The sequence below is a fragment of the Pinus tabuliformis genome, chromosome Q (assembly GCF_031772625.1).
Source record: "Pinus tabuliformis cultivar Carrire ecotype Pingquan chromosome Q, CPIR1, whole genome shotgun sequence".
Classification (NCBI taxonomy): domain Eukaryota; kingdom Viridiplantae; phylum Streptophyta; class Pinopsida; order Pinales; family Pinaceae; genus Pinus; species Pinus tabuliformis.
In genome coordinates this window covers 1,327,806,193-1,327,820,427 of record NC_142296.1, presented here as the reverse complement: position 1 = coordinate 1,327,820,427, position 14,235 = coordinate 1,327,806,193, and the positions used below count along the sequence as shown (strand labels likewise).

At 37.2% G+C, this 14,235-nt stretch overlaps 1 pseudogene across 1 annotated transcript; it reads left to right on the top strand.

The window, feature by feature from the left end:
* Positions 1 to 403: 403 nt before the first annotated feature.
* LOC149224743 (receptor protein kinase TMK1 pseudogene) lies at positions 404 to 9,142 on the top strand (annotated as a pseudogene). The gene is made up of 3 exons (XR_016249705.1): positions 404 to 2,597; positions 8,615 to 9,011; positions 9,061 to 9,142. The product of XR_016249705.1 is annotated as a receptor protein kinase TMK1 pseudogene (transcript).
* Positions 9,143 to 14,235: the final 5,093 nt, after the last annotated feature.

Genomic DNA, 14,235 nt, shown 5'->3' with positions numbered 1-14,235 from the left:
TCATACGTCACGTGGGGATTTCCTACTCACCTGTCAGTCAAATACGGGTTGAGATTGTAAGTTTGAATGTTATAAAATTTTGATACCCATCATACGTCACGTGGGGATTTCCTACTCACCTGTCAGTCAAATACGGGCTGAGATTGTAAGTTTGAATGTTATAAAATTTGGAATTTTGATACCCATCATACGTCACGTGGGGATTTCCTACTCACCTGTCAGTCAAAACGGGCTGAGATGTAATAGGGATGGAATTTGACGAAAAATTGTCGTTACAGTGATTTGCCTATTTTTGAAGGCGATATAGTTGGATAGATGGCCGAGACTGAATCTGCCCATAAAAATCGACGGGCCCTGAATACGATTGCAGTTTGTGTGACTCTTGGCTTTTAACTCGGGAAAGATGAACGCGGACTGGCTATGGTGGTGCCTGTGGGTTTGTTTTTGCCTTTCTTACCCGGTCGATGCCGCCACGGATTCGACGGATGCTCAGGTGATGGCTGAAATGGCGAAGACTGTGAAGGTCGATAGCACCTGGACGGGCAACGATCCGTGCAGCGGGTGGACGGGGGTTAACTGCTCGGAAACGAAAGTGACGGGGATCAACATTCAGGGGATGAATTTGGAAGGGACACTGCCGGGGGATTTCAACAAGCTGACCGCCCTGACTTCACTTAACCTCGAGCATAATTTGTTGTCAGGGCCGTTGCCAAGTTTCAGTGGATTGTCGAATCTGCAATCGGTGTTTCTTGACAGCAATGCGTTTGATTCCATACCGGCAGATTTCTTCCACGGGCTCACGAGTCTGCAAATATTTGTGATCGACAATAATAACAAGTTGGCGCAGTGGTCGATCCCTGAAGACCTTGCGAGCGCCGTGGCTCTTACGTGGTTCAGTGCCAACAATGCCAGTATTGTCGGCGAGCTACCGGAGTTTTTGGGCGATGGTACAATAGCAGGGCTGTGGATGCTAAAGCTGGCTTACAATAATCTGAATGGGTCGATCCCGACATCATTCAATGCCTCGTCGAATGTGCAGGTACTGTGGCTGAATTACCAGATAGGCAATCTACTCGGCGGATCCATTGCAACCGTTGGCACCATGAGTCACCTCACGCAGGTCTGGTTACATGCGAATGCCTTCACTGGACCAGTGCCCGACTTCAAGTCGGCGAATCTGTCCGACTTGAAGCTCGGAGACAACATGCTTACTGGACCAGTGCCTGAGTCGCTGCTTTCCTTCACCTCATTGAACATCAGCCTGAGAAACAACAAGCTACAAGGGCCTTACCCAAATTTCAAAACCAAACTCCAGCACGACGCAACTGGCAACAATTTCTGTACGTCCGTTCCTGGGACCCCCTGCGATTCCAGAGTAAATGCCCTGTTGGCCTTCGCGGAGGACCTCGGGTACCCGTATAAAATGGCCAATGACTGGACGGGCAACGATCCGTGTGCCGAGTGGCCTTATGTGACTTGCCTCGGGGGGGGGAATGTAAGCACGCTCATTGTCGAAAACCAGCAACTCATCGGCACCATATCTCCGGCGTTGTCGAGCCTCACTTCGCTCACGCAAGTCATACTCAGCGGAAACAACCTCACGGGTTCGATTCCCGCCGAGCTTACCCACCTGCGGAATTTAAAGAAGCTGGACGTAAGAAACAATCAGCTGTCGGGTGCAATCCCGAAGTTCGCCTCCAGCGTGTCGGTTCTGACAGATGGCAATCCACAGATCGGGAAATCCCCTTCAACCAGGGCCTCAACGGGCTCTTCAGGTAGCAAAACCTGGATAGCGGGAATTGTTATCGGCGTTGTGGCTCTGGTACTCGTTGCGGGGTTGTGCTACTGCTATGCGTCGAGGAAGCGTCAGAGGTCGACTCATCCTCACCGCCGCGGCGCACCGGCATCGTCCTACCAGGATCAGTCGAAAATCTCGATCAGACCGTCGATATCTTTGATGGTTGCTAACATGAGCAACGGTGGCACGAGCGACGGTCATGTTGTCGATCCACCCGGCAACATGGTCATATCGATCGAGGTGCTCAGGGAGGCTACCGACAATTTCAGCGACGGGAACATATTGGGGCGAGGCGGATTCGGGGTGGTATACGGAGGGGAGCTGCACGACGGCACCAAAATTGCCGTGAAGCGGATGAAGGCCGCGAAGATGAACAGCATGGGGTTGAGGGAGTTCCAGGCAGAGATCGCCGTGCTTACCAAGGTTCGACACCGGCACCTCGTGGGTTTCCTCGGTTATTGTATCGACGGCGGGGAAAAAGTTGTGGTGTACGAATATATGGCCCACGGTCCGCTGAGCCTGCATCTGTTTGAATGGGCGGATGCCGGGCTGAGGCCACTGGAATGGAAACAAAGGCTTACCGTTGCCCTCGATGTGGCCCGTGGGGTTGAGTACCTGCATAGCCTTGCACAGACGAGTTTCATTCACAGAGATCTGAAGACCTCCAATATCCTCCTGGACGACAACATGCGGGCCAAGGTCTCCGATTTCGGATTGGTCAGGCGGGTCCCCGATGGAAAGTTGTCTGTAGAAACCAGGCTCGTCGGCACGTTTGGCTACCTGCCCCCTGAATACGCAAGTAAGCATGCCTTCTTGTCACTCCAGTTCGTTTAATCGATTAATGCCTTCTTGTCCGAAAAACTTAGTATAATAAAATAATCAATTGGTGGAAAAACTTAATATAATAAAATAATCAATCAGCGTTATTTCTAAGTATTATGGAGAGGAAATTATGTTACACGGAACTATTCACGGGCGTTTCTGGGTTTTGGACCCTCATTTTTGTTGGTATGTTTGATTGAACGCAAATCAAATAAAAACCATTTTAAAACATACTCTAAACCTAATCATACATAATCTTATACAATTTTTATTAAAAATAACAATTATATATAATTTAAAAAATGATATATACATATTATTACTTAAAAAATAATATATAAATTTTTAAATATTCATTTTTTTATATTTAAAATTTATAAATATGGCAGTTTTGAAATTGTTTATTTAATTTTCTTTTAAATTCTCATCAATTTACAATAATGTATATCTTTAAAATTTATAAATATTGCAGTTTTGAAATTGTTTATTTAATTTTCTTTTAAATTCTCATCAATTTACTATCATATATATATCCTTAAATCAAGTCACAATGAACTTTTTTCATTAACCTTCCAAAATAATTTTTTTAAAATATATATATATATATATATTCCGAGTAATTTCATTTTATTAATTTCAATTTCACTATTTCAGATATATATTACAATTTTTCTTTATATAATTAAATAATTGGATTATTTATTTATTTAAAATTTAGTTTGAATTCATATTGTTTTTAATAAAAATCATAGGACGATTTGTTTATAGCTATTGGTTTGTGATCAAGAAAATAAAATCAGTTATATAAATATGTTGTTTTGTGTCATAAGATTGATTTAAAATTTATAACACTATTATACCATATAAAAAAGCTTGATAATTTGATGATGTAAGTTGAGTCATCATTGTTTAACAAGGAAAACTATATCATTTGGAATTTACCCACTGGTGGTATGTAATGGGGCAGAGTTTCACTCCTCTTAGATGCCTCGTTAACTTATTTATTTATGATTCACTTTTGTGAGATGCCTCTCGTTCTTGGACCATTAACCTGTTTCATTATATCCTTACATCCAAGTTAAATGAACTCGTAACCAAACAAAAACAATTTTAAGACATACAACAAGCCAAAATTTTAAATGGATTTATTTATAGAATTTAGATATAATTGTGCTTTTTAACATATTTTTGAAATTTTAACGATTATATAAATTAGCCTAGATCCATCTTAACTGCAGATCTACTCTTGGAAAGGCGGAGGAGACAAAACACAATTTCACACACAAAACACACGAGCTCCGATTCTTCTATTGATCACACAAAAACTTGATGATTACAATGAACTCGGTGAAGGGTATTTAAACCTTTTCTACTAGTGACTCGCCTCAAATATCTTGACCTACAACCACACACTAAAAGTTGTCTATCACTTAACTCCACTTGACTCAACACTTAGTTAACTGACTCTCTAATTTTAGCCAACTCCTCATGCGGGAGTAATTAACTTATTTTAACACTCCCCTTAATTATTTGCTAAACTAAAACATCACTCATGAAAACTCAAACATGTTTGTTGGTCTCTTTCTTAACTAGGCTTACAACACGTAAGTTTCTTCTATGAAACTCAAACAAATCTTTTGCTAATGAATTAGTAAATATATCAGCGAATTGATCACTAGATTTACAAGGCGTCAAGTGAACTTCTCCATTGCTTACAAGTTCTCTAATAAAGTGATATCTAGTATCAATATGCTTTCTCTTTTGATGAAACACACTATTCTTGGATAGCAATCGCTGAGGTGTTGTCACAATATATTATTGTTGATCCTTGTTGTTTCTGCTTGATTCCATCAAATATTCTTCTTAACCATACTGCTTGACATGCTGCAATGTTGCTGCTACATGTTCTGCTTCTGCTGAGAAAAGTGTCACAATGGGCTACTTTTTAGATGCCCATGAAATCACACCTAAACCAAGATGGAACAAAAAACTAGAAGTGCTCTTCCTGTCATCCAAACTTCCTACAAAATCACTATCTGTGTATCTAATCAAATCCTTCTTTTCTATGCTTGCATACATTATGCCACAATCTCTAGTTCCTGTTATGTATCTAAGTAGTATTTTTCCTGCACTCCAATGTGTGTCTTTTGGAGTCTCCATAAATCTGGAAATCAAACTCACTCTTTGCATGATATCCGGTCTTGTAGCTATGAGATACATGAGATTGCCAACCAATATTTTAAATAGAGTTGGATTGACATCTGATCCTTCATCATCCTTGCTTAACTTTGTACCTATTGCAACTGGTGTAGGGACAGGTTTGCAATTTTCCATCCTGAATCTTTTCAACAAATCTTTGGCATATTTATTTTGACAAATAAAAAATCAATTTTTTATTTATTTATTTCCAGATTGCTCAACTTCTATGCCAAGAAAATATTTCATTAGACGAAGATCTATCATTTCAAATTCTCTCATCATGGCTGCTTTAAATTCATTTATCTTAAAATCACTTGTAAAAATCATGTCATCAACATATAAACAAACAATCAAAACCTTTCCATGCTCATTTACCTTTGTGTACAAGGTAAGTTCAATGTTACTTCTACAAAATCCATTCTTGATCATGTAGCTATCAATTCTAGTATACTGATCTCTAGGCGCTTGCTTCAGTCTATAGAGCGCTTTCTTCAACCTGTAAACTTTCTCTTCATTACCTTCAACTGCATATCCTGGAGGCCGTTGCACATAAATTTCTTCTTCTAGAATTCCATTCAAGAAGGCTGATTTCACATCCATCTGATATACTTTCCACTTGTTCTGAGTTGTTGTGGCTAGAACTGCTCTTACAATATCCAATCTGGCTATCGGAGTAAACGTTTCTCCAAAATCTATTCTCAATTGTTGCGAGAATCCTTTTGCTATAAGTCTAGCTTTAAATCTGTCAATTTCACCTTTCTCATTCAACTTTATCTTGTACACCCACTTTACACCAATGAGATTTTGGTCCTTTGGCAAATCAACCAAATCCCATGTATCATTCTTTTCAATAGCTTCAATTTTTTCATCCATGGCTTGCACCCAATTTTCATCTTTGATTGCTTCTTCAAACGAAGAAGGTTGGAATGACAATAATGCAAAATTTGAACTAACATCCAAATCATCATAAATATCTTTCAAACTTCTCATCTTTCTCTTACCATTGCTTGATTCATCACCTGATTGATTGTTGGGAGAATCTCGATCTGTTGATCTGCTTGAAGATCCATGCTGCTCTGAAAATCTTGGAGTCCTTGTTGGTGTATCTCTGTTTGGTGTCTTCACCTGTGATTCTTGCTGATCCTTTTCTGCTACATCATCTTCTTCCATCAGTGGCACTTTTGCATCAACTGTTTTGTCTACAGTTCCATTCTATGACTCTTGCTCTTTGAAAATAACATCTCTACTAATTATGGTATTCTTTGTGACAAGGTTGTACAATTTGTAAGCTTTTCACTGCTCACTATAACTAGTAAATATACATTTTTCACTTTTATCATCCAATTTGCTTGTTCACTCCTTAGGCACATGTGCATAAGCTACACATCCAAACACTCTGAGATGAGATACCCTGCAAGATATACTTGACTATGCTTGTTCTGGTACTCTGTTCATCACACTCTTTGTAGGAGATCTGTTGATCACATAAATAATACATGCAACTAATTCTGCCCAAAACTCATTAGACAAGTTTCTTCCTTTCAACATGCTTCTTGCCATGTTCATAATGGTTATGTTCTTTCTCTATGCTACACCATTATGCTGCGGTGTGTATCTGGTTGTAAACTATCTCCTGATTCCACGTTGTTTGCAGTGATCATGGAATGTTTTTGAATCATATTCTCCACCATGATCTGACCTCAATACCTTGATCTATCGATCACTTTGGTTCTCTGCTAAGGCTTTGAATTCTTTAAACCTTGCAAAAGTTTCAGACTTCTACTTTAAGAAGTAAACCCAAGTCTTTCTGCTATAGTCATCAATGAAAGTGAGGAAGTAACTACTTCCACCAATTGACTATGTTCTTATAGGTCAACACAAGTCTGTATGCACTAGCTCAAGAGGTTACTTTGCTTGGTATGCAACTCCCTTTGGAAAACTTTCACAGTGTTGCTTTCGCAAGATGCAACACTCACAAGTATTAGCAGGTTCTTTGATGAGAGGTAATCCTCTGACCATTTGTTTCTGCTGCAACAATCTCAAACCAGAAAAGTGCAAGTGTCCAAATCGAAAGTGCCATAACCAATAATCATTGGAATGTGCAACTGTAAAATAACTGACCTGATCACTGTAATTCATAATTAGAGGAAAGAGTTTGTTCCTTGTCATTTGCACCTAGCAAACTACAATTTCGTTTTCACCCAAAATAAGTTAAATTGAATTCATTACTCTATTGAGTTGAATGAATGGTGGGGAGCAGAGAGAGTTGCCACTACCTGCTTCAGCCACTTTAATATAACTCGAATGTTTCGTAAGTTAACGTGGATAAGTGGCAATTGCAAATTAAGAAAGTCAATTTTTAAATGAATTAACTTTCATGTTTTGCAATTGCAACCTTTCACTCAAGAGACATAACCGAAATGTTTTTGTATATTAAATCGTAGTTCCACCCATCAATTATTACTTGCAACACTTTCCTCCTCTCCTTTTTTGAATCTTCCCGTGGTCCTTAATATTTTGATTTATTCTAAACGGTGGTATTGCAAAACAAAAGTTTAATATTTACCTTCTAATAGCAAGGTTCATGTTATAACACTATTACCCTGTAAAATTATTATTCAATTCCAATCTTCACTTAAATAAATAAATAAAAATAATCACGAATCATATTAATTTGTGTTTGTGAAATGTTAATTTATTATATTTGTTATTAATGTAGTAGTAAGTGTTAATTGTTGATATTTAATTATTGGGATTGGATGAACATTTGTAAATAATGTAAATAATAAATAATGGAGAATAAGAAAATGAAGAGACATTGGATGGTGAAACTCAAGAGTCTCTTTGATTGTATATAACCATGAGCAACTTTAATGAAGAAATACAATTCATTTGGAAAAATTACCTTCTGACCCAACAATTGTAAACTTGTATTAATGATAAATCATAATTATATGCATAACGTTATAATGTGTTCTTTGTCCTTTTGTCACGGGACTTGGATTAATACATTAATCATCACTTATATCTATGTCAAAAAATGAGATATTTACATTACTAACTCCCTAAAACTTTTAGCCCTCCAATTTCTAGTGTAGTTTCTATTTCTATTCCATTTTCATTTCGAATATTATCATAATAGTATAAATTGACTTATTTATTAGTCATCTTAACCCTATATATATAATACTAGCATCTCTCGAAATTTAATACTTATTGTAAAAGAAGAGAAAAAAAAAAGGACCAAATTTAATATCAATGTGTGTTAAAGGGCCGTTCCATCCAGCAGAGAGTATCTTATGTTAAGCGGATATAATTCAAAATAATTAGAGAATTTGTTGCATAGTCACTAAAACGTTGTAACAAATTAAGAAACAAAGGGGATTTGGTCTTATAATTAGCTAATGTAGCTTGAAGAATTTGAATCCATTCGATCAATGGCCTCGAGTCAAATTTTGTCTGGTATTGTAATCCCCTAGCAGGGATCCATCTTAGCACGGGACAATCTCTTTCCAGGCTAAATCCGTTATAGAATCAGCTTTCCCTGTGGTCTGTTGTAAGTGACACTCACAACCGAGGGAAAGTTCTTGGTCAGGCCACGGTGGCCAGCAGATTCAGCTACCCATTTTACTAATCAACTTGTTTTTAATTTTCAGTTCAATTCTTTCATGACAAATCGGCTTTTTGCTATTTCCTTCCGCGTAACACCATGGTTAAAATTTAGTGTAGTGGCGTGGCATTATGCCATTTATCAAACTAATGAATAACAGTTCTGCCATTGTTGTTTTGGTGCAGGGACGGGCCGGGTGACAACCAAGGTGGATGTGTTCAGCTTTGGTGCGGTGCTGATGGAGCTGATAACCGGACGCAAGGCTCTGGATGAAACCCAACCAGAGGAGAGCATGCACTTGGTCACATGGTTCCGGCGTGTGCTGATGAGCCGTGAGGGTTTCCGCAATGCTGTTGACCGGGTCCTTGACATGACTGACGATACTTTCCAAAACATCTGCACAGTGGCGGAGTTATCTGAGCACTGCACCTCCGAGGAGCCCTCGCAGCGCCCTGACATGGGCTACGTCGTCAATGTGCTCTCTCCACTTGTTGAGCAGTGGAAGCCTGCCGACATGGATGCCCAGGACTGCTGCGGCACTGACCTTGGTGTGTCCTCTCCCTGGTGCTCAAGCGATGACATGCCGTGGAGGAGGAGCTCCATCCCTCATAGACAAGGAATACTCAGTCAGGAAATTGAACAATACTCAGACAAACATTACCAAAAAGCCTCTGAGAGTTGGAGACTCCTTTGAATCAGCTTATTGCCGATAATCAATCACCCACAAAAATCAGAAAACAGAATTGGGAGAGCAAACTTGCAGAGCTTTCAACATTCAAGTCTCAGAGGAGGTTTCAGCATTTTTGTTTTTAAAGTACAATTCCCGGATTGCAAACGATCTTGATATCTGTGTTCCCTGCTCATCCTTTTGCGTTGCTTCAGAAGAGAAAACATTGCAGGCTTTCTGGTTTGGATTGGATCAGCCATTTTTGTTTGGATAGACTACTGGTGGTCCTTGATCATCTAGCCTTATCACTCAAGGCATGGATTTTAAATTGACCTGGAGAGCAGATTTGTTTTTACTTTTTTTAAATCCGTTGAATGACTGTACAGAGATTCTTTTGGCTTCTTTCTTTCAGACTATCAGCAGTAGCATCAACACATATGTTTTTCAAGCTACCATTTTAGTACATTGGAGTATGGTTATGGGGATACAAGGTTTTCAATTATGTTAGAATAAGGATAGAAGGTTTTCTGTGCATCTTATCACGGATTTATGGAAGGAACTGTTTGTGTTCTGATCCCCAGTTTTTGTGATGTAATTAGTGCTAGAGCCACCCTCATTTTCAACTGTGATGTAAAGACCAGGACAAGACATTTGCAACTACATATAAATATAATTCATGTCTATGGAACTGCAATTCACAATGTAATATGCATTATAGAACACTGCAATTCACAATGTAATATGCATTAGACAATTTACAGTGTTAATGGAAAATTATCGTTCTGCTGGCTGTAAAGGACCATTATTATAGAAATTATATAGTAGATTAGGTATGCCATTTGAAAATCTACAGTTACCGGTGGATACCACAGAATTTAGTAATTGAAAATTGTTCGTAGCATTGATGGATTTTGTAAGGTATTCTTTTAATTATTTGTGAAAGATATTTGGTATATAGCATAAATGAATAAATTAATGGTCAGTTTTAGAAAAAAAACCTATAGTTTTTATTATTGATTTTATTTTTTAATTTATTATTATGGTGAAATAGTAAACTAGTGCAACCATATAAATTAAATGGTTAGTAAATGTTAATAGATATCAATACATGATAAGCATAAAAATACTTACCTATTATATTATCCAAAAAAAATAAAAATAAATAAATAAAAAGTCATAAAAATTATCTAAATTATAACTTTATTATTATTATTAAATGAATTAATAAATGAGTTAAACAATATTCTTAACTATGGATATTCACCCCACTTTACGAATCTATTTTACAATGGAAATTCAATAACTATTCTTAACTTGTTAATAACTTTTGTTGCAATATCACGGGCCAATACCATGGCTTATCAATACACATGGTATGACACATGTTGATATGACATTTTTTGAATTAATTAATTTGAGATAAATGAATTAAAAGAGGATAACTAACTTGGAGAAAATTTTTACCCATGGGCCTAGAGCATATGGTGTAAATCCATCGACCTCCTGAGTGGGAATCCCTCTCCGCTCCACTGTCTCCACGTCTATAAAATTGTGGGAAGCCTCACTTTCGATCAATATTGTCACCTTGTCCTCTGCTATAACCCCTCTCACATTGAAGGTATGACATCTAGGAAATCTTGACATAGATGCAATAATAGGAGCTTTGCCCTCTGCATGTGAAGACTCACCCCTAGCTACCGGTGCATTTGTCCTTGTACTAGTACCTGCATTTGTCCTTTTACTGGCTCCTCACCCCCATCATCAATGTCACTTTCCAAATATACTGCAATTTAATGAGCCTTTCCCACTTTGACTTTGCCAACACACTTGTGCCCCGGTGCCCATGGCTCTTGATAGCTGGAACAAAGTTTTTTTTTCCTTTGCTCTTTTCGAGTCTCCTCATCCAACCTTAGTTTCTTGCTCCACTCCTTCGGAAAGGGATTGATCTCTTTACCCTTATGAGGGAAAGAAGGTTTAGGAGTGAATTTATTTTTGGAAGCGACATCCTGTAAGTCCCACCAACCCCTCTACAAATAACATCACCAATCTAGTCTCTAAAATATCTGTGACCATGACTTCCGGCCTCTAAAACTCTGCAATGTAAGCCTCCATACTACCTGTCTGCTTGAGTTGTGCCAACTCTCTAAAATGAATCTCCAGATCCTTCTTGTCAAAGCGGTCAATAAGTCTTTGAGTGAACTTTTGTGTATGAGGTGATGCTGCTATGCCCTAACGTCACCAACCCATGGTACCACCACTCATGGGCCTCGCCATCCAAGTGTAGAGTGGCTAACTTAATAGCCTTCTCTTAGGTCATATGATGTAATTGGAAATATGTGTCTAGTTTTTGAACCCATGATCGAGCTGAACACTTGGTTGATCCATCAAAGTAGGGGATTGTCACCTTCCCCAAAGTTTTTTGTAGCTCTTGATTATGCTTCGAAACATTTTGAAATGGTTTGGGTCTGCTCTTCAACTTAAGGTGGCATAAATTAGTAAATCTCATGGCAGATTGAAATTCCCCTCCCAATGCCTTCTACTCCTCCCTGTACTCTACATAGGGAATTCCATGACTAGACTCCTCAGGTATGTCCTAAGGTATCTCATGTATAATGTGAGGCATAGTGGGTTTGGGCATTTTACTAGTAGTGTGTGATGAGTTTTGTACATGAGTACGGGCTTGGCTACCCTAAGCACTGTTGGACCCTTTCCCATTCAATGGCTCCTTCCTAGCGGAAGTCCTTGTGTTTGTCATGCCTCTCATTAAGTGCACCGTCTCTTTTTAGTCCTTGGCCAAGTCATTTATAGCACTGAGCAAGCTGTTAAGGCTTATTCTTCCTTATCTCCCATATCTAGCCCTTCAATTTCAGGTGTTTCCTCTATCTCCTTCCCCTTTTATTGTGTCTCTTCATTCTCCGTATCAGGGATGTCTTCTTCTATAAGGGGAGTTTGTTCTCTGTAGGTATGTGTACTTCTATATGTAATCCCTGTATAGGGGTTTTCTTCTGTCATATAACCACTGTCTGGCTGCAAGCAAACCCTTGAGGTCTATTTTTTTTTTCAACAACCCACAATTGAACCATGACTAAGGCTCTAATACCATTTTAAGGTTCCTGCTTGGAAACTCTGATGTTTTTAATTAAATTTCTGAGTTTGTGATTAAAGTTTCAATGAAGGTTTTCTTCAAACAGTTCAAAGGTATTGTTTTGTGAGTATTTGTTACCCTGTGTTTGCAAATAGAAACTAGAGATGGTTGTCCTCACTGTTAGTTTGACAACTGAGGTATGATAGGTTTTCCATTGTAAAGAAAAAACTATCTCCAATAATATCTCCACAATATCTCTCATGATCTCTCCATAATATCTTCGTGATTCTCTCAACAAATATTCATCCCTACTTTCTCTCATATCTCATTCCTACCTCTAGACTTCTAGAATTAGTCTACGTTATCACATTTTCATCTATTCACTAAACATTACAAAAAAAATTGATTTCCCTTTTATGAGAAATATTCATTAAACTAGTCTTTTCTCCATCCTTTCCTTTATTGTCCTTCTTCTTCAGCGTTGGTTTTCTCTGATTTTTGGCCTTCTTCATTCTCAATATTTTTTTCTTCATCTTGTACATGCAAACATAAATATCAATTCAATTACCTAAGAAAGAATCACCATCCACCAAAATACATAAGATGCCAACCACTATATCCATTGGTTCTCTTGGAAACTCCTCGTTCATCAACAATTCTTCCATTTCAACTCTACATACTTATACTGGTTACTCACTCTACACCACCACCATCATTATTATCATCCTCGTTCTCTTGGGTTCCTCGCCCACCTGTAACTATGTTATCAATGCTTCTACATCACTTTAACTTCACAAAGTAAAATTTACATTAAGTTCTTTACATTTTGTTTTATCTTACAATCTTTTGATTTTGTTTTTGTGTTATAATCTTTTGATTTTGTTATTGTTTTGTTTTTGTCTTATAATCTTTTGAAAACTACAAAATTTATAAAATCTCTATTCTTATAATTAAATTGAGATATATTTCTTTTTATTAAAATAAAATTTGAAAAAAAAAATTAATCCTAATTTAATTAAAAATATAATCAATATTCGGGCCTGGAGTATGCCCTAAAACTGCTTCTGCTTGGCTAAGAGCTCGTCTTCCTCGGACGTAAGGAAACAGGTTAACGGCCCAAGACCCAGAGGCATCTGGCAGGAGTGAAAGCCTGCTCCCTTACGGACCACCAGCGGGTTATTTCAGGTGGCGTGGTTTTCCTTGATAACAGTGATGTGTCAACTGACATTCGCGGATAGCAGCCAGAGATGGCTGTCCTCACTGTTGGTTTGACAAACTGAGTTTGATAGGTTTTTCCACCTTTTGAAAAAAAAAATATATATATAATCAATATTTAATTCTAAATTTTAATAAATAATTAAATTTTTAAATTATTTATTAAATTTTTAAATTTCCCAAATCATTTTGATTATCTCTTAAAGAGATTAAAAATATAAACTCTATTATGTTATAATGGTAGTGTGATGTCTAGCCTTGATGAGAGTCCATGATCCTATTATCTCTTAAAATTTGCAAACTTAATTAGCTTTTGTAAGTAATGGAAATAGTTCGACGACTTAATTTCTCATATCAATATCAAAGTTCAAATGGAAAGATTATTAACATAGATGAAGGAATAGGATGATGTAAGATGAGAATATGTCTTTGCAATTATACAAATTTAAATTGTTGATGAATATAATATTAATAATTTACCATTTTTTTTAAGATATTTTTGCTAAAACTAATGCAAAGATGGTTTGAAATTTGAAATAAAAATATGTATATAGTCAAAATTTTAGAAATTTTACAGGGTATTAAATTTGTTTATGTATTTAAAAATGTAATTTAAATAATAAAAAAATACAATTTCGCTATAAATTATATCATCAAATTATGGAAAAAAAAATACTCAAAATCTCAAGAAAATCTTGAACATATTTGCGTAAATTGTATTAGATGATTTTTGAGTAAAACGATATTCACTTTTATCTTGTAATATTTTTCTTTAATATCTTTTTTTAAGGGGAAATTTAATTTTTTATTCTTTGAACTTTTCATTCAGATTCTCTTGT